This window comes from Elaeis guineensis, chromosome 3 (genome assembly GCF_000442705.2).
Source record: "Elaeis guineensis isolate ETL-2024a chromosome 3, EG11, whole genome shotgun sequence".
NCBI classification, from domain to species: domain Eukaryota; kingdom Viridiplantae; phylum Streptophyta; class Magnoliopsida; order Arecales; family Arecaceae; genus Elaeis; species Elaeis guineensis.
In genome coordinates, this window is record NC_025995.2 from 39,030,358 (window position 1) to 39,051,654 (window position 21,297).

Here is a 21,297-nt window from a genome sequence, read left to right on the forward strand (position 1 = left end):
GAAGTAGGTGATTGTGAATCACTTCCAACTTGTGAGTCCTGTCTTCTTGGTAAAATGACCAAATCACCTTTTACTGGAAAAGGTGAGTGAGCCAGTGAACTCTTGGGTCTGGTACATTCTGATGTATGTGGACCCATGAGCTCAAGTGCAAGAGGTGGATATTTCTACTTTATAATCTTCACAAATGACCTATCGAGGTATGGGTATGTCTTTTTAATGAAGCATAAATCAGAGTCGTTTGAAATGTTCAAACTATTTTGAAATGAGGTAGAAAAATAAACTGGGAAGTGTATTAAAACTCTTCGATCTGATCGAGGAGGTGAATACCTTTCCAATAATTTTCTGACATATCTTGGGAAGAATGGGATTCTCTCTCAGTGGACTCCTCCTGAAACACCACAACATAATGGTGTATCTGAAAGGAGGAATCAGACCTTATTGGACATGGTTCGATCCATGATGGGGTTTGCTGGTCTGTCGATTTTTCTCTGGGGATATGCACTCGAATCGACTTGTTACCTTCTAAATAGAGTTTCGAGTAAGTCTGTAACCAAAACGCCATATGAGATATGGATAGGACGTAAGCCAGTACTCTCGCACCTTAGGGTTTGGGGGTGTCCGGCTTATGTTAAACGTTTAATTACGAACAAGTTGGACCTAGGTCTGACAAGTGTAATTTTATAAGGTACCCAAAAGAGACCAAAGGGTATTACTTCTACCTAGATGATGAGCAAAAAGTGTTTGTTAGCCTTAAGGCAATCTTTTTGAAAAAGAAGTTCCTTGGTGAAGGGACTGTTGCCTCTAAGGTCGAACTTGATGAAATTCGACAGGTGGAAAAACTGACACAAGTTGCTGAACCTGAACCAGATTTGGTTAGATCAGATCCGGAGCCCATTATTTAAGCATCCTTAAGGCGATCTGGTAGAGTACCACGTCAACCAGACAGATACTATGGTTTCTTGGTCCGAGATGGTGATCCTATCGAACTTGATGAAAATGATGAGGATCCGATCACCTACATGGATGCAATGCAGAGACCTGACTCTGAGAAATGGCTAGAGGCCATGAAATCAGAAATGGAGTCCATGAAGGTCAACGATGTGTGGACATTGGTTGACCCACCCGAAGGAGTAAAATCCATAGGGTGTAAATGGGTCTTCAAGAGGAAGAGAGGCGCAGACGGAAAGGTGGAAACCTATAAAGCCCGTCTAGTTGTCAAGAGATATCGTTAACATTATGGTATAAATTATGACGAGATGTTTTCTCCTGTGGTAATGCTCAAATCTATTCAGATTATGCTTGTGATAGCTGCCCATCTGGACTATGAAATCTAGCAGATGCATGTGAAGACAGCTTTCCTAAATGGAGAGCTGGATGAAGAGGTGTATAAGATACAACCTGAAGGATTCACGTCCACAGATGAGTCTAAGGTGTGCAGACTACAGAGGTCCATTTATGGACTTAAGCAGGCATCACGGAGTTGGAACATACGTTTTGATAAGACGATCAAGGCGTATGGCTTCATTAAGAATGGAGAAGAGCCCTGCATTTATAAGTGGGCTAATGGTCCAGTAGTAGTATTTCTTGTATTGTATGTGGATAACATTCTCTTAATCGAGAATGATGTCCCTACATTATAGGGAATAAAGATTTGGCTGTCGTCACAGTTTTTCATGAAAGATCTGGGAGAAGCTTCCTACATCCTAGGGATGAGGATCTATAGGGATAGATCTAAAAGGTTGCTTGGTTTATCTCAGTCCACGTACATTGATACTATGCTGAAGAGGTTCAGCATAGAGAATTCCAAGAAAGGCTATCTTCTGATAGGCCATGGAATTTCTCTCTCGAAGAGGGATTGTCCGACAACACCTCAAGAGAGAGAGCGTATGGGTAGGATTTCATATGCTTCGACAGTGGGATCTATCATGTACGCCATGACATGTACATGACCAGATGTGGCATACTCACTAGCGGTAGTGAGTAGATACCAATCTGATCTAGGGGAGAATCACTGGAAGGTTGTTAAAACCATCCTGAAGTATTTAAGAAATACTAAGACCAGTGGCTTGTTTATGGTGAATCAGACTTGAGACTTATAGGGTTTATAGACTCTAGTTTCCAGTCTGATCATGATGATAGTAAAAGTGTGTCGGAATTTATTTTTACCCTTAATGGTGGGGCTATCTGCTGGAAAAGTTCCAAGCAGCACATAGTGGCTGATTCAGTTTGCGAGGTGGAGTATGTCGCTGCATCAGATGCTGCCAAAGAAGCGGTGTGGCTGGAGAAATTCATCACCAAGCTTAGAGTAGCACCCTTTCTTGTTGGTCCAGTTCTGCTCTACTGTGACAGCTCTGGAGCCATTACTCAGGCGAAGGAACCAAAGGCACACCAGCGGACGAAGCATATTCTGCGCTGCTACCATCTCATCTGGGAAATTATGGATCGAGGTGACGTCGATCTTCAGAAGATCGATAGGAAGGAGAACCTGACTGACCCATTCACTAAAGCCATTGCGGTGAAGGAGTTCGACAACTACAAGTCGAAGATGGGTATTAGATACTGCACCGATTGGCTTTAGGCCAAGTGGGAGATTGTTGGGAATAGTGTCCCAAAGCCAATCGTCAGTCTGTTGACGGTTGTGCTCATCTTTATATTTATATATGAATTATGAATTAATAAAAATTATTTTGATATTTTCTATCACAAAATATTTTATCTTCTAATGAACTCCTATGTTGTAGTGAAATCCTTAAGACTATTTAGACTCGATAAAGGAGGATTTATCATTTAGTCCTTAAATCTATTCGCGACCAAATGATACGTTGTTACCAAGGACGATAATGTTTATCAAGCATAGGTCGTTGTGTGACATATAGATTAGTTATCCTCTTAACTAATGAGTGTGGAGACACTAGTATGGCATACAGGTGAGATATAAGGGTACATCTGTACTGAACATGATCGACTCCGGAGCTATTTCTGCTGTCAAGATTTGCTCCGATGGAATATGGGTATAAATATCCCTCCGACCTGAGATCACCATGGTGACTTGCAAGCAACTCATTGCACTTAGGTATTGGACTACCTGAATTTTTAATTCAGTGACGGAAGACTGCTGGGTGTAGTCAAGTACTTGACTTGTCGGTGCGTGTGTCAAGATGGGATTGACCACTCCAGTTTAGGAGCTGTGTATAGTCATGTTTTAATTTAGCAAAACTTTGGCCAGGGTAGTCCTTGTGAGGAGTCACAGGACTGTTTGAGTTGAGCACGATTCGGATGATCTAATCAAGGTTGACAGTTTAACCCTGAGTCATCCTAAACATAGGGGTCAAAAAGATGAATTATACAGTAACCATATTCATGTAGGTTCTGAGTGTTGCGATTGCGACTATTCGACCTATTCGGATGTCGAGTACCATTGCTAGATGGTCACTTCGATTAGTACAGGAATTGATTTCTGTGCTATCGGCTTAGGTTCGAACCTATGGAGTCACACACATTAGAGGTTCCTGTTTGATCTGATGGCTGGTGTAGAATCCTATATATTTGAGACTCAGTGATCAAGAATTAGAATTCTCTGATCATGAGTTCCACACATTATGGGTACCGGGGTCAAGAGTCCCACTGGTTGGGACTTTTCGATTAGGGTTACATATCGATGAATTCTGATGCCCGATTGCCCATCGAATTTGGACTCAGTATTTATGAGAGGTTTAATTAGTGATTTGATTGCTAATTAACTCAATTTGATTGAGTAATTATTTTTGGATCAAGTCCAATTGAATTGGATTCAGTTGGGTTTGACCCGATTAGGTTAAGAGTTGACCTAATCATCGTGATGATTTGGTCCCTGATTTGATCAGAGGTTGGGCTTAGTCAATTCCTGATTTGATTAGGATTTTATTGAACCTAATTAAGCATAATTAAGTTGGATTTAAATAGTCTAATTGGACCTAACTTATTTGGTTCAATTAGGTTGGTTTAAATAATGAAACCACCTTGACCCAATCTCCATGCACCACCTCACTTCCATTGCACCCATTTGAATTCATAAGAAGGAACTTCTCATGAATTATTTCCTCATGCCAAGCCCTCTCCACACCCCACTTTAATGTGCCAAATGAATGGATAAGGATGATTGGTTGGCCATTCAAATTCAAAATAAAGTTTGAATTTGAATGGGCAATCAATCTTTGCGCCTTATCCCTTTTTTAACGCCCCATTTATTACATGAGAAAATATTTCTCATAAAATTACTCTATGCATAATTTAAGCCATGCCCTCTTTTTCTCACACCTTTAATGGATAAGGGATGAGTTGGTGTCCATTTGAATTCAAAATTTGATTTGAATTCAAATATACAATTACTCATCTTTATCCTTTCATTTGGATAAGACGTTTGACGTTGTTATAAAAGGAGGAGAAGAGTGGGGCATGGGTAAGAAGATTTTTGAAGAATAATTCTGGGGCATGAGGAAGTCTTGTGCATGAGAAGGAAGTCCATATCCTTCCAAGAGAAAAAGAAAGAAAAGAAAGAAAAGTGGGTGCAAGATTTTCGGTGAATTCCCTAGTGTTTTAACCTGGGGTTCGGGAAGTGAGAAAGTGAGCTACGAGTGTCGTGAGCCTATAAAATCTCAAAGAGATCTTCAACATCCTCTCAAGCATGTTTGTTGATGATCCGGAGTATCCGAAGAATCGACAGACATCGATCAAAGGAGTTCAATCAGCATCGGCCGTCAAAAGGGCTCTACAACGAGCTAGCACTCGTGAGGAGTCGATCAGATCGAAAGCTTCGTGTGGATAATCCACAGAGGTCAGACACACTGTGTGACTGCATCGTGATGATCAGACTCTCTCGATGGTGATCAGATTATGGTGATCTACTATCCGCACAAAGGTATTATGTTCTGAACACATTACAGTAAATTATTTACTATTCGAATTTGAATTTCAAATTTAAATGAATACATGCTATATATCATATTTAGATCCTAGTATAGGATAAATTTATGTTAATTAATTAGATTAATTAATAATTTTTACTGTAAAATAGTAATTTTGAAAAAAATTTAAATTTATCATTTTACCCCTGCACTGAATTTCACCACAATTTGATCTATTGAAAAGTGGAGGTCGGTTTGTGGACTACCCCTCGACTAGTGAAGTACCAACTTGAGTTGTCATAGATCTTTAGCTCTTGATGGTTAAATCAAAGTAGGGCTAGAGCACCATGCTCTGATACCACTTGTTGCCCAGCTATGCAACCCAAGAGGGAGGATGAATTGGATTTCTAAAAATTTAAAGTTAATTTACAACTATGAGGATTTTATAACAATAAGTAGGATAAATATGGAGAGTAAAATTTATGCAAGGTGTAGAAGCTGGATGCAAAAATACAAGAAGATAAGAAAATTTAAAAGGAGAGCAAGTAAGCACAACACAAACAATAAGATTTATAGTAGTTCGGTGCCAACCTTGCACCTACGTCCACTCCCCAAGCTCCTACTTGAAAGTTCAAATCCACTAAACCGTATTCAACCCGAATACAACGTCGGAACTTCTGACTCTAGCTATTCTAAGCTAGAACACTTGTTTCTCGAGTACAAACCAATCCAATATAATCCGATTTAAGATTCAGATCAATCTTTCCATGTTTTAAAATCCTTCCAAAATAAAATATCAACTCAAAATAGAGTATAGCAGTTAATCATATAGAAATACAGATGTAGCTCCTTCAATGAGCAAATAAAATTTTAAATACACTTTACACAATAAGAACGAAGCTCTTCTGATTTTTCTCAAGATGGTTGAAGACTTGAATGAGCTCTTGAGGAGTTGGTGAACTTGAAATAAAAGCTTCTTAAACTTTTAAGAGGGCTCTTGCTTAGGGTTGAAATGAATGCTTGAAGAATCTTTTCAAAACCTTGTTGATTCCTTCCTTTGAGTGCCATTTATAACTTCAAATAATGGTGGAGAGTAATCTGGGCTAGAATAGAGCCGTTGGAGCACATTAAATGGGCATTAAATGCAGCCAAAATGAGCTAAAAACTAGTCGTTGCTGAGTTTTTTCATCGCAATAGTCGACTTATAGGGTCGACTCATGCATATGGGTCGACTCATGGGGTCGACTCATGTGGTGCAGAACAGAAATTGACAGTTCTGTATCTTTGGCTTACGCAGCAATAAAGATCGACTCATAGGGTCAACTCATGCACAGGGGTCGATTCATGGGGTTGACTCAATTGGGTGTGCCAGCTAAAGAATTCAGCGTGTCGTTCAGTCCCTTTTATCATGAGTCGACTCATGGGATCGACTCAAATTTATAAACATAATTTTTTTTCAAAATACACATCCAAAAATATTGAAATTGCCTCCAATAGATTATAAATCTTCTGCTCTTGCTCTTGAGGGTTCCGAATCAGAACTTGATAAAATTATGATTTTACCTCTGAAATATAATAAATCTTTTTCCAAATCAAAATCATTAGTAACCCCCTCAAATACTTTATAATCATCAAAATCAATTCAAGGAGCAACAAAGTTTCATCATCAAAGGTCAAGAAAGCAAAGTGTACAAGTTGAAGAAAGCATTGTATGGGTTGAAGCAAGCACTCCAAGCATGGTATTCTCAAATTGATGCCTACTTTAATGGGAAAGATTTTCAAAGAAGTCCAAGTGAACCAACACTTTATGTGAAGAAGCAAGGTAATGACATTCTTATTGTCTCTCTTTATGTTGATGATTTGATTATTACCGGTAATAATGAGAATATAATTTTAGCTTTTAAAAGTGATATGATGAGAATATATGAAATAAATGATATGGGTTTGCTCCATTATTTTTTGAGAATTGAAATCAAGCCAAGAGAAGATGGCATTTTTATTTGTCAAAAGAAGTATGTAGAAAGTGTTCTCAAGAAGTTCAAAATGAAGAATTGCAATGTTGTGGCAACATTTTTGGTGGTAAATGAGAAGTTCATGAAAGAAGATGAAAGTGGTGAAATCAATGCACCACTATATAGATGCATTATTGGAAGCTTATTGTATCTCACAACTACAAGATCGGATATAATGTTTGCATCAAGTTTACTTTTTAGATTCATGCAAAAGCCAAGCAAAGTCCACTTTGGGATGGCAAAAAGAGTTTTAAGATATATCAAAAGCACCAAAGATTATGGCATCATGTATGAAAGGAGCATAAATGATCATGTGAAGTTATTTGGATTTTGTGATAGTGATTGGGCCGGAAGCATTGATGATATGAAGAGTACATCGGGCTATATATTTTTTTTGGATCCGGTGTCATATCTTGGGCATCTAAGAAGCAAGATATTATGGTATTGTCATCTGCAGAAGTCGAATATATCTCAACTATCTTGGCGGCACAACAAATAATTTGGTTGAGAAGAATACTAGAAGATGTGGGTGAGAAGCAAGAAGAAGCTACTACACTATTTTGTGATAACAAGTCTACCATCTCTATGATAAAGATTCTTATCTATCATAGCCATACGAAGCATATCAAAATTAAGTACTATTTCATAAGAGATGCAGTAGAAGCAAAAGAAGTTGAAGTAAAATATGTGAGGACTCAAGACTAAGTGGCGGATATTTTCACCAAGGCATTATCTAAAAAGAAATTCATCTACTTTAGAGACCTCATGGGCATTCAAGAACAACCATTAAAGGAAAGTGTTAAAATATAATGTTTGTTCTTTTTAATTTCTAAATTATGTAAGTTTTGATTTAGTTGTATGTTGGGTTCATGTATGGGCTCATATATGGTTGGGCTCATATTGTCATAGTGATTTATGTATTGATGTATGAACTTTGGTAGGATATGGTAGCCTCACACATAAGAGGTCTTATGTACTAAGAAAAAAGAGAAAGAATCCTAGATCTATATTCTCCCTCAATTTTTCATCTCACTTTTCACTTCAATGTCCTCCCAAATCTCATTAAGTTGGTAAACAAAGTCAACAAGCATCGCCTCCTTCGAACAGCAACAGTCATCCTGAACTGAATGGTTCTCCCAGCAACTTGCTCACCTCGTATGGGCTGATGCTTTGGGGATGCCTTTCCTTAGATCTAAACTTCCCTATCTCTGTGACAGAAAAAGAAGGAGAGGTTTCTATATATTAAACATATTGTTGTTCTATTAAACCACCTCCAATTTGAAGAACTAATGGGAATCCAATGAAAGTTAGTGTGTTAGTAGTTTCTTATTGGTTTGTGTACATTTTCACATGTATATTTTTAGGACATCTTTGATGGGAGGACATTGAATTCTAGAATGAGAATGAGATTGAATAACTCCTTCTCTAGCCATTTGGCTAGGAAGGTCCTGTTCCTATTCCAATGGAAAATAGAAATTTCACTCAATTGATCCCCAAGACCCGATCCCGGCTCTCCATCAGTATTCGAATTCCATTGCACCAGGTTTATTTAAAAACATTAGCTTTTCGAAAAATGCTTTTGCTCAATTAATTTTCAAAAATTTAACTTTTGAGTTTTCGGTTTTGATTCCCATCATGAACCAAACACACCAGAAATATGGCTATTCTAATTTCCATGTTATTCTACTCCAGTTTTAATCCCAGTTGTGAGCCTAACGGATCCTTAACGTTCTTGCTTTTTTTAGGATTATATTTCCTCTTCCTGAACTATTGTCATTTCTTAACCATCGCATCCTGTTCCATACTCTTTTTTTAAAATTTTTTTGCATCATTTCTCCTTATGGCAACTATTTTACAAATCGGTGGGAAAGCTAAATCCTACGAAATCTTCACATATTTATGACATCTCTTTTAAGTTAAAAACTTGAACAAATTTTTGTTTTTTGGTCAAGAGCATCAACCAACAAAACCCAACAAAGAGTCTTTCAGCTGGTGGCCTTTATCTTTTTCTTTCGCAAAAACAGTCGTTTCCCACCGCTTCAGTGCCAGTTCGCGCAAAGTGTCCGCTTCTTCTCCTTTTGTCTCGTCCTACAGCAAAACCAATGCTAAAGTTCCACCACCAGGAAAAGGAGGAAGCTTTTCTAAGAAAGGAGCCTCAAGAATTCTTTCAGCTCCTCCTCTTAGACTCGCAACAATAACATCAAGGCATTGGATGACATACACTAGCTCAGTGCCAAAACCTTGGGCAACAACAAGACCAAAGGAGCAAAGAGAGAGGGGTTGAGAAGATGAAGCGAGGAACCAACAACATTCTCCACGATGACACAGCCTAGCATCTTATCTTGCACCTTGGATGAGCTCTAGACCACTGCCCTTGAGCCTGATGATGCCATGGACTCTGTGAACATGGATGATTTCCTCGCCAACCTATAGGCTTCTGATGTAGACAATACCTCCACCATTGCTGCTACCACTGGATCCATCTCTACGCTACTCCATAACCAAGACTGCACTCCCAATAGCACCACTTTGTGTCAGAAGACCGTGGATGAGGTATGGGCAAAGATCCAGAGGGAACAAACCCATCACAACCCCCACTCTCATCAGTCTGCCCTTGAGGAGATCACCCTCAGAGAATTTCTTATACAAGCGGGCATAGTAAAAGAAGGACATAATTCTTGTTTTCCCTTAATACTATCTCCACAGTGGAGCCTAGGAAACAATTTGAGAGTTCAAAATGATGGTCGAGAGAAAGGGTTCAACCATGGGCTGGGGTTGGGGGATTAAAACCATGGGAATATCATGTGCACTAAAGTGGACCATCCTTGGTGTTGGATTTTCATGTAGGGTGTATACATATATGCTTTAAAATTTTCTTTTCTAAACAACAAAGTAGAATTAAGATTAAAACACCTTTTAATTTAGTTCATGCATGCATAAAATATAGAACACATGGATCTACTTCATATGCTGAAATTGAATACATATTGAATTTTATACTGAAATTAAATATGTGATCGAATCACATATCTATTTCACTATTTTTTTTTTTTTGAATCTAGATTTAGAAGAATGTAGGTTCTCTCTTAGCCGTATAAGTGCCCAACCTCTACAGATATTCACTCAGGATCAGCTTGGAACAGCTCTCTATGATGTAGATATTTTTTCTCCAAAAAAGATCACCTTGCGAATCTGAATGAAGCATGGATCGTGATTAACTCTTTGATCCTTGATTTTTTTTTCTCTTCATTTCCTGATCTAGTTCCCTTGATTTTGTAGCAATCAAGGACTTAAGAATCAGCAAGAGAGATGGCCGCCCAAACAGCCTTTGGGCATGGAGATGGTGGACGCCAAACAATGCTTGGGTGTTGAAACCAAGAGGGAGAAGAGAGGAAAGTGTGGGGAGGCTTTTAGAGGTTTGGAGCCCCTTAATGTGAGTCCTACTCGCATTAAGAATCCTTGTTGCTCTCTATTTTTGACCATGCCTAGGAGAACCACTTGGCAACCTCTTGCCCTTTCTCTCACATGCCAACTAGGGCTTAAGGGATGCCTTAGTTTGGCCCTCCGCGCCATCAACCTAATGGCATGCTCAACTTGATCAAATCAAGTGGCGCCCCATGAAAACTCAATCAAGGAATTGATTAGGAGTTTGAACACCTAATGTATATGATTCAAAACACTAGGCACCCAATAATTGGAGTCCAATAAATCTAATTTATTTAGATTATTAACAGATAATTAACTCAAATTAATCTTATCACATAAATAATTTAATTGTAAAGAAAAAAATAGATTCAACCTTGTGCTAGCAAGATTATCCTGAACCCAATAGGATTTCTTTAAACCTAAATGAGATTTCATAAGTCCAATTACTTAATCCAGATCTAATCCTTTTGTTGTGTGACCCATAGATTCAATTTTGTCTAATAGTAAGATATAAGATATACTATGATTTCTATTATAGTATCATTAAAATTTTTTTCAATGGATCGGAACGATTTCACTCTAATTCAATAAGGATCGTCAATCTTGAACAACCCTAGTAAGTTCTCACAATTCATCAATGACACCTAGCAGTATGTAGCGATAATCCAGCAGAACCAAAAAAGAACCTCAAGGTATAGTGCACATGTGATTCAGTCCCTCTATCGTGAGTTCTGACTAAATGACAGATCATGGATAAATCGTCAAACTTCATCATCAGTCATATGATAGATTTGATTAGCTCAAGTCTAATTATGATCCTCATATAAAATCTTTTCCATCAATCATATTATTATGGCCATAGACTTACAGACTTAGCCTCTCAAATCTTATAGGACTACTCTTTTCTATCAAATTCGATAGATTTCATCTAGATGCACATCCTACTCCTACAGTAGACCAACTATCGCCAACATCCACTACAAGAACTCAATGAGATCATGTTTATATATCAGTCAAACTTCAGCAGTCACACTATAAAAAATCATGCCATCACAGATCAAAAAACTATTCACACAACTACAGCATCGAGACGATCACTGACGATTGAGTAAAAATCTAAGTGATCTCTCGTATGGTCATGCTCAATACTAGTTGTTCTCTAACAACTATCTACACTATAGACCAGAGACTAATCTATTCCAAAAAAAATGATCCATACACCGATCTATCCAAATCGATCACTATCCTCATGATGATACTATGATTGAAAGTAATTTAGGAATTAATTATACATACCTCTAATTCTCACCACCTAGAGAATATGTATCAAAATTATTAATTTCATGGATGATTTAAGAACACATCATAGTTGAATGAAAATAAAACTTATCTTTTTATTGATCAAATCAATATTTTAAGTATAAAATTATATCCTAGAGTTATTATAATATATCAGCCATATTGGCTTCTAGGATATACATCCAACAATCTCCCACTTGGATTAAAGACAATTGACCACTAATCTAAGTCCCATCTTCTCAAGGTGGACTTTCATCTTTGGCTGGCTCAATTATTTTATCAACGAATCTACCATGTTGTTCGCGGAGTCTACTCTTCGTACCTCAATATATTTTTTTTTGAGGTAATCGCATATGATATGCAACTGTCATTCGATGTGCTTTGATTTTTGATGAGACTTCAGCTCCTTAACAAGTGCTATGGATATATTGTTGTCACAATACAGTGGTATGGCATCTGATGTCATTATCTCAAGCTTCATAACGAACTTCTTAAATTAGAAGTCTTTCTTTGCAACATCTGATGCAACGATATACTCGCTTCTGTGGTTGAATCAGCTATGATGGATTGCTTGAAACTCTTCCAGCTGGCTGCATCACTGTTGCATACGAACATATATCCTAATATAGATTTTCTATCATCAGGATCAGACATAAAGTCTGAATCAATGTAACCCTCGACTCACAACTCAGACCCTCCTCCAAAGATCAAGAATAAATTTTTAATTCTTCGTAAGTACTTAAGGATGTTCTTCACAGCTATCCAGTGCTCCATGCCTAGATTTGACTAATACCTGCTCATGACACTCACAACAAGGGCAATATCAAGTCGAGTACACAGTATGGCATACATGAGGCTTCCTATGATCAAGACATAAGAAATCCTACTCATGTGCTGAACTTTCTTAGATGTAGTCGGACACATCATCTTGAAAAAATGAATACCATGTCTAAGAGGTAAAAATTCTCTTTTAGAGTTTTTTATGCTGAACTTCTTCAGTACTTTCTCTATATACAGTGTACAGTTTTTGTGACAGGCCTAGCATCCTTTTAGATCTATCTTTATAGATCTTTATTTCAAAAATATAGGATGCTTCGCTAACGTCTTTCATAGAGAATTACTTGGATAATCATCTTTTGACTAAGATCAGCATAAAAATATCATTTTCAATGAGGAGAATATTATCTATGTATAATACGAGAAATGTTATTGTGCTCCCACTGATCCTTTTGTATACACAGGATTCCTCCTCATTTTTGATGAAATCAAATGATTTGATTGCATCATCGAAATGAAGATTCCAACTTCAAGAAGCCTGCTTTAATTCGTATATAGACCTTTACAGCTTACAGACTCGTTGATCACCATTACCAGATGTAAAATCCAAATGCTACTTCATATAGATATCTTCCTCAAGATATTCATTCAGAAAGATAGTTTTCACATCCATCTATCAGATTTTATAATCATAATAAGCTGCAACAGTAAGCAAAGTATGAATGAATTTCAGTATGGCTATGGGTGAGAAAATTTTCTGATAGTCAATGCCATCATGCTGATTATAACCTTTTACCACGAGCCTAACTTTATAGGTCTCTATCTTACCATCGATACCTTTTTTTTTTTTTGTAGATCTATTTACACGTAATGGGTACTATACCTTCAGGTGGATCCACTAAGGTCCATACTTGATTCGAGTGCATTGAATCAATTTTTGACTTCATTGCATCTACTATTTCTTAAAATCGATGTCAGACATTGTCTTATCAAAGGTATTAGGATCATCTCTATGATCCTTACCTCTCATAAGAAATATTTTCTCTACTTACTCCGTAATCATACCCATGTATCTTTCAAGAGGACGGGAGACTCTACTAGATCTATAAGGTGGTGGAAGAATATCAACTACTAGCTCATGAATGATGGATTCTTGAGGATCTATAGCTCATTGCTCTTCAGAGACCTTCTGTTCAAGTTTAATTAACCTCCCACTATCTTCTTTCTCGATAAACTGATTTTCTAGAAATTTGGCATGATCTTTCAACTAGATCTATAAGTTGGTGGAAGAATATCAACTACTGACTCATGAATAATGGATTTTTGAGGATCTATAGCTCATTACTCTTCAGAGACCTTCTGCTCAAGTTCAATTAACCTCCCACTGCCTTCTTTCTCGATAAATTGATTTTTTAAAAATTTAGCATGATGACTCACAATCATATTATGATCTTATGAAAGATAAAAGTAGTATCCAATGATTTTTTTGGATATCCTATAAAATGAGCTCTAACAGATCTATTCCCTAATTTGTCAGCCATCTATTTTCTGACATAGACTAGACATCCCCAAGTCCTTAGATAACCTATACTCGACTTCTTACCATGTCATATCTCATATGGTGTGGTAGGAACAAATTTTGATAAAACTTTGTTTAATAAATTTATTACAATTAATAAGACATATCTTCAAAGATATAAGGGTAAATCAGTAAAGCTCATCATAGACCTAATCATATCTAATAGGGTCCTATTCCTCCTTTCGGATATCCTGTTGAGCTGAGATATTTCTAAAAGAGTCCATTGAGAGACTATGCCATTGTCCTTAAGATATCTCAAAAATTTTTGACTAAAGTATTCACCTCCACGATTAGATCGAAGAATCTTAATGAATTTATCTGTTTATTTTTCTATTTCATTTTTCAAATCTTTGAACTTTTCAAATATTTTAGATTTATGTCTCATCAGAAATATATATCTGTACTGTGATAGATCATCAGTAAAGGTGATGAAGTAGTTATAACCATCTCTGACCTGTATATCAAATGGCCCACGCACATCGGTGTGTACCAGGATAAGTAGCTCAATAGTCTTTTCTCTATATCCTACAAAAGATAACTGGATCATTTTTTCTTGAAGGCAAGATTCATAAGCTGGGTATGACTTAGAACTAAAAAAGTCAACGATCCCATCTTTTTTTAATTTATTTATCCTGTCCTCTCCAATATGGCCTAATCTTTGATACCACAAGTATTTCTGATTAATTTTATTTTTGGATCTCTTTTGACCTATGGTATTCACTGCATGCTCATTTATATTCACATTCGTATCAACATGCAAGTGATAAAGACTGTCAATCAAAAGACTATGTGTAACTAATTTATTTCGTAAATAAATGAAATAAAAATTTTTATTGAAATTGAAATCAAAACCATCTTGTGATAACACAGATGTGAAAATTAAATTTTGGCTAGCTATAGATACAAAATAATAGTCTTTTAAATCTAATCTAAATTCTGACAATAATCAAAGAGGATAAGTACCAATGATTTTTGCAATAACTTTTACTCCATTACCAATTCGAAGGATCATACCATCTTCCTTCAACCTTCTACTTTCTATTAGATCCTGTATTAAAGTATATATATGAGCACTAAAATTAGAGTCTAATATCCAACTAGAAGTAAAAAAAATTATTAGATTAGATTCAATTACGAGCATATTTGACATACCTTCCAAAGGTGTGTCGCCTTTCTTGGTCTTCAAGCTCTCCAAGTAGAGTAGACAGTTCCTTCTCCAATGGCCATTAGCATCGTAGTGGAAATATTTTTCTTTCACTGCAGCCTTCTTCAAAACGTTCTTCTTTGGCTTATTATCTTTCTTCTACTTCTTCATGGGTTCATTCTTCTTCTTCTAATCATATTTTTTTTTTGTTGATGAAGATCGCTCTACAGCAAGAACAATACTCCTTGAACTTTTCAAGGTTCCCTCGACAATGACCAACATATTGACCCATTTGGATATAGTGCAATCCAGTTTGTTCATATAAAAATTTATAATAAATTGACTATATGAACTCATAAGGGATTGGAGGATCGAATCCACTTGTAATTCCCTTTGCATATTAAGCTCGAGCTTCTCGAGCTCCTCAAGATCCTTGATTACTATCATACAATGCTCATGAACCGACTGCCCTTTATACATCTTCATGTTGAAGAGTCTCTTGGATACTTCGAAGTACGTAGTTCAGCTCTGATTACCATACTACTCTTATAGGTGAGTGATTATGGCTCTGACAGTGGGCATATGCTCATACTGGCTCTGCAATTCGTTTGACACGGAAGCCAGCACATAGCACTTAATCCGACTATCTTCATCCATCCATTTATCAAATGCTATTCTCTGCTCAGCACTAGGATGGTTTGGTAACATTGGAGGGTCCTAGTCAAGTATATATCCTAATTTTTCAAAAATCAAGATAATCTTGAGGTTTCTTAGCCAGTGTTTAAAGTTAGTTTCAATCAAATGATTGGATTTAAAGATACAGGCTAGAGAGTTTGAAGCTGATATGATTTAACTGTAAGAGTAGAGATTCAAGTTTGATTTTTATACTTTAAATTTTATATTTGCCCTAAAGACTTTAAGAAGCAAACAAAACTCTCACTATTTTTTTGGATCCTGACACTCTCTGGGTGACAAGTAAAAATCCTAATACAACAACTGAGTCTCTAGTGGGTGTTGTGGTTTCATATATGCTATGCACCTCACCTGACAGATATTTGTAACAGGCAAATCGATGCATGGATAACTTCTTGTCCAGATGCTTCTCTAAGCATATTACAGCTACTTGGTCTCTAAGTTATATGGGCTAACTTGACAGATCTTGACCACACTCCTTAGTTAAGCTCGATCCATCGTTCGTAAGTAGGTGCAAAGCCGTCATTGAGTCCCTCACCTGATAGATATTGGGGCTAACCCCATCCTTGCCCTAGAGCAACTCTTTGCTAATAGTGTGGTTGTGTGTTTACGGTAAAACTGAATCACTATGACCAACCGAGAACAATCAACATCAGTAGCATGCCCGTACATCTACAACGATGGAAGATCTCTAGATTTAATATTTATGAGGAGGTTTAAGGTTTAGATCTTATCTAATCAATTATCATATGATCGATCTAATTGGTATGGGCTAAACCAAACTGCCAAGCAATTTTTTTTAAGACTCAATCTTCCAAATTGGTCAGGTAAGTAGAGATCAATGGGGATCCCCCTGTTGCTTTTCTTAGACATCAATAAATTAGTCAGATCAGTGAATGAAACTAATTAAATAATCATCTATTAATTATTTATCTTAGACACCAATAGATCAATTGATCCAAATAGGTGAGCTCAAGCGAATCAGACTCAAGCCTTCGAGCCGATTTAGGTCCTTAGGTTAATCGATTCTACATATGGGATTTAATCGATTTGATCAACAATAATTATATGATCTAAAACTTAATTGATCTAATTCTAATCAATATTTGACTTGATTTGATCAATTACTTAATTAAATTTGATCTATTATATCCAAATTAAATATTCTAGATGTAATCTAATTATTTGACCTAATTTTTGATTTACCCATGGCCAAAATCTTTATGCACAAACATAAATTTTAGATTATAAATCTAAATTTTAGATCTAAATTTTTTATATAAAAAATAAATTTTAAATCATGAAACTAATTTTTAGATTTAACATACAAATATATATCTCATATATATATATATAATTCAGATCTAAATAAAATACAGATCTTATCATAATATCATATATCTCATATACAAATCATCAATCAATTTTAAACTAATTTTCAGACCTAAATATACAATCATACATCTCATATATGAGTCATAGATCAAGTCTTAAAAATTTAAGGTTTCATGCATGCAAACATATATCACATATACGAAATAGAAAACTATCTAGAACAATTTTCAAATTTATGTATACCTTCATATATCCCATATATGAACTGAAAATCAGATCTAAAATAAAATTTATATTCAAATTAAATATCTATACATCTCATGTATCAAGAAAAATCAGATTTTGAAACTTTTTTAAAAAATATACATGTCAATTTCATGCATATGAAACTCGTAGCTTTGATACTATTGTTGGATTTTCATATAGGGTGCATACATATGTGTTTTAATTTTTTTTCTAAATAATATAGTAAAATTAAGATTAAAATATCTTTTAATTTAGTTCATGCTTGAATAAAATATAGAACACATAGATCTATTTCATATGCTGAAATTGAATGCATGCTAAATTTTATACTGAAATTAAATATGTGATTGAATCACATACCTATTTCGCTATTCCTTTATTTTAATATGGACCTAGAAGAAGATAGGTTCTTCCTTAGCCATATAAGTATCCGATCTCTACAGGTATCTACTCGGGATCAGCCTGGAATAGTCTTCTATGGTGTAGATCTTTCTTCTCCAAGAACGATCACCCTGCGAATCTGCATGAAGCTTGGATCATGATCAACTCTTTGATCCTTTCCTTGATCTTTTTCTTCTATTTTTCTTGATCTTCTTCCCTTGATGTTGTAGCAACCAAGGACTTGAGGATTAGCAAGAGAGATGGCCATCCAAATAGCCTTTGGGCATGGAGATGGTGGATGCCCAACAATGCTTGGGCATTGGAACCAAGAGGGAGAAGAGAGGGAGGCATGGGAAGGCTTATGGAGGCTTAGAGCTTATTGAAATTCTGATGCTAAGACCCTTAAAGAAGGGCCCTTTATGAAAGATAGGTACCCTAAAGCTAATCGAATTTGTATTTTGATGGCACTTGTCTTTGTAAGAACCTTGAAGGAACCAGATCTAGGGTTTCAGGGTTAGATCTTGAAACTTTTTCAAGATCAGACAGCGAAAGACTAAAATAAATCAAAATTTATCTTGTAAAATTAAAAAATTCCTAGATCTAAAATCTTATTACATGATTATTACATGATATTAAATCAAAAATTAAAATATAAAGAGCAAGAACTACATGTTGATCATATCAACATGTTTCTATACTACATCTAACGTATGTAAATATAATAGATCAAATCTATTACCTTGCAAGTTAGACGTTGTAACATTGCTGATCCGGGCTTGAGGATGATGTTGTAAGCCGCACACATATCTGACCTCTAGGAGTCATCCACACGAGCCCACGAATCACGATCAGAAGTCTTGGTCGAGGAAATCAGCACAGTATGCTAGTACTGCATTGATCCTTCTTCGATGATCGATCAGATGCCTCCTCCTTGATTTGGACTCTTCTAAAGATGAGAAGTAGGAGAAGGAGTTTTAGATGAGAGACTCTCAGAAAACTTATAGATGGAGGAAGGAAAGAGATGAACCCAGCAACTCAAGAAGAAGACTCTCTTCTTCTTCTCTTTGCTCTAACCCAGATACCTAGTTTTGTGTCTATTAGATCTCCATGCTCCAAGACTTTTTCTCTTTGATTTTTGGATGCCCCAAAGGTCTCTCAATTCTCTATGTTTCACAAAAATTTCATGAAAAATTCATTTTAAATAAAGAGATATGAAGAGTCCTTGTCTAGGTCAAATACCTAGTCAAAGATTATCCAAACAAGGCAAGACAAGGGGCGCCCAACTCTTAGGCATCCCCTCCTTTTTCTATCATGGACCACCAACAAAGATAACATATTATGTTCCATAAAAGCCTTAAAAATTCAAAAAAATTTAGATAAAATCAGTGCCATAAGGAAAGAGTTTTGATTTTCTAAAACTCTATCTCATAGAATTTAAAATCCAAACTAATTCCTACTTTGACTTGATCCACAACCACATTCCATGTAAGAGAGAAAGAGAGAAAAGTTTTGGGCATGCATGAAGATCTAAGAGAGAGGGTTTTGTTGCACAAAATAAGAGAGAGTGGGCGTGGGATAAGAGAGAGTGGGCGTGGGGGGCTAAGGTGGCGCAAGGTGGAATCCTAGTCTTACTAGGATTCAATCTATGACTTGTTCAAATTTGATTTCTCAAACCAAAATCAAATCAACCTAATTAAAATAGATTTTAACCCAATTAAGAGTCTAATTTAATTAGATTAAATTAGATTTAAATTAGATTTAATTTTTTAATCAAATTAGAAATTAGGTTGACCCAAATCCTATTTAAACTAGGATTAGTTTTTTCTTGCACTTGGCTTATCCAATAAACCAATTAAACTTGATCCAATCAAGCTCAAACCAAATCTAATTAAATTATATTTAATTAGACTTAATCTTAGCCTATTGACTTAATCAAATTAAGCTAATTTATAATCAAATTGCTAATCGATCCTCCTATAACACTTGCACTAGGTTAAATGTCAATCATATTGATCATTTAACCCTAGAACGATTCTCAATCGTTGATCAACCATCCGATTGGATCGAAAACTCTAATGTGTATAATCTCATAGGTCCGAACCTAAGTCAGTAATACACGAATAAATTTTTATACCAATCGAAGTGACTATTTAGCAATGGTACCCGATGATCGGATAGGTCGATGTGTAGAATAACATCCTTAGAACCCATGCGGATATAGTTTTCATATAATTCATCCCTTTGACCAAAATATTCATAGGACACCTCAGAGTTCAACTGTCAACTCTGATCAGGTTATCCACATTGTATTTCAAAATATCAAATCCATCTAATGGATTACACTGGCCAAGGTTTTGCTAAATTGAAATACAGCGACTCATTCTTCTCCAACTCTTGGAGTGATCAATCCCATCTTGATCACACTCTGACTTCGCAAGTACTTGACTATGCCCAGAAGCCTTCTATCACTGAATTAAAATTTAGTTAGTCCAGTACTAAAGCACAGTGAGTTGCGTGTAAGTCACTGAGGCGATCTCAGGTCTAAGGGACACTTATATCTATATCCCATCAAAGACATTCTCGACAGTAGAATGCTCTGAAATTGGTCACGTTCAATGATAATGTATCCTTACATCTCACCTGTATGCCATACCAGTGTCTTCATACTTCTTGGTTAAAAGGACAACCAACCCATATGGCCTACAGCGACCTATGCTCGATAGAGGCTGTCATCCTTATTAACAGTCTATCATTTGGTCGTAAATAGTTTTAAGGACTAATCGATAAATTCTCTTATCGAACCTAAATAATCCTAAGGACATCATCATAACAATGGATTTCATTAGAAGATAAAATTTATGATAAAAATATCAAAATATATTTTATTTATTAACAAATCAATTACAATACAAGGTTGCTCAACCGTCAACAGGTTGACGATGATTTTGAAACATATTTTCAACAACTTCCACTTGTCCTAAAGCCACTCAGCATAGTATCTAATACCATCTTCGATTTATGATTGTCAAACTCCTTTATTGCTAGGGCTTTAGTGAAAGGGTCGGCAGGTTCTCTTTTCCATCGATCTTCTGAAGGTCGACGTCATCTCGATCCACGATCTCCCAGATCAGGTGGAAGCGACGCAAAATGTGCTTCGTCTGCTGGTGTGCTTTGGTTCCTTTGCTTGAGCTATGGCACCAGTGCTGTCGCAGTAGAGCAGGACCAGACCATCGAGGGAGGGTGCTACTTCAAGCTCGATGATGAATTTTCTCAACCACAACTTTCTTTACGCGGCATTCGATGCTGTGATGTACTTCCACCTCACAAACAGAGTCTGCCACAGTATGCTACTTGAAACTCTTTCAGCAGATGGCTCCACCATTCAGAGTAAAGATATAACCCGACATACTTCTGCTGTTATCATGAGATTGAAAGCTGGAGTCTGTGAACCCACAAGTTTCAGATCTGACTCACCATAAACCAACCATTGGTCCTTAGTATTTTCAAATACTTAAGGATGGC

General features: G+C 36.3%; 2 pseudogenes; both read left to right on the forward strand.

Annotated features, from left to right (window-relative positions):
• The first annotated feature begins 6,926 nt into the window (after positions 1-6,926).
• Positions 6,927-9,742, forward strand: LOC140856222 (uncharacterized; annotated as a pseudogene).
• Positions 9,743-10,229: 487 nt separating this feature from the next.
• LOC140856223 (uncharacterized) overlaps positions 10,230-21,297 on the forward strand; it is a 17,533-nt pseudogene continuing 6,465 nt past the window's right edge.